Raw genomic sequence first — 1,314 nt, forward strand, 5'->3', positions numbered from 1 at the left:
AATTTAAAGCTAGAGTTATCGTGTCTTGCTCAAGGACACACCTCAGTGAGTACTTATCTAAACCCTGTGTAGTAGTTGGGTGGTTGGTGGGTGCTCTGTTGTGGTTTGTTCCTTCTTTCAACATAATATATCGCCCATATATCTCTCTACATTTGTTTTTGGTTGTTGGTTGTTGTTTTTTTGGTATATGTAACTATCTACTATAAAGTTACACCTGTAACCCTAGGAACTTGTATGACCTTGTTATCCTGCAGGTGTCGCAAAAGAATAACTTACACAACAGTGAAGCGTTCTTAACTTATAGATGACCTCATTGAGCTGCAAGTTCCGTAGAAACGTCACTTAAAAACCAGTGGGAGATTCTTACGGATGACCTTATTGTGCTGCAAGAGCCGTAAAACTGTAACTTAACCAGTGGTCCGCCCAGTAGGGGTTACGACCTCTGATGTTGACGGATGAAACAAGTTTTTGGACACCTGTAGTGACGTGTGCCTGGCCCTTTCCTGTTTCTTCCTTTGTTTGTTCCTTTGTTTGTTTTAGTTTTGTTTTAGTGGAGGTTTTACGGCGCTCGCAACTGCAAAAAGTCATATTAAGAGCGCTAGAAGATTAGAGGTGTTACAAGAGAGTAACGAACATAAAAAAAGAAGACGGAGAGATAAGGACGATAGATGTTTGATAGGAAAGAAGAAGCTAACCACACCAGAGCACCCGCCAACCACCCACTTTGTTTGTTTGGCTGTTTCCGGGGTGCCTTGATAGTCGAAGTAGACTCTGTGGAGGCTAGAGAGGTGAGCAGAGTAAGCCTGCTTCATCCACCCCTTGGCTCTCTATGACCTTATTGCTTTGCAAGTGCCGTAAAACTCTTACTAAAACTAACTGTTTGGTTGGTTGGTTGCTTGCTTAGTAGGTTGGTGGGAGTGGGTGGTAGGCGGGTGCTCTGTTGCGGTTTGCTCCTTCTTTCCTATCAAACATCTATCGTCCTGATCTCTCCTCCTTTTTTTGTGTTTGTTACTCTCTTGTAAAACTTCTAATCTTCGGCACTTATATTATTGCCTTATTGTGTTGAAAGTGCCGTAAAACTCTTACTAAAACAAAAAAACGCACACACATCACACACACAACTCACACACACACTCACTTACACACACACTCACACTTACACGAGAGCACACACACACACACACACACACACACACACACACACACACACACTCACATACACACACACACACCCATACACGAGAAAACATACACACACACATACATACACACACACATACACACACACATACACACACATACATACACACACAT

Source organism: Aplysia californica, unplaced genomic scaffold (genome assembly GCF_000002075.1).
Source record: "Aplysia californica isolate F4 #8 unplaced genomic scaffold, AplCal3.0 scaffold00412, whole genome shotgun sequence".
In the NCBI taxonomy this organism is placed as follows: Eukaryota; Metazoa; Mollusca; class Gastropoda; order Aplysiida; family Aplysiidae; genus Aplysia; species Aplysia californica.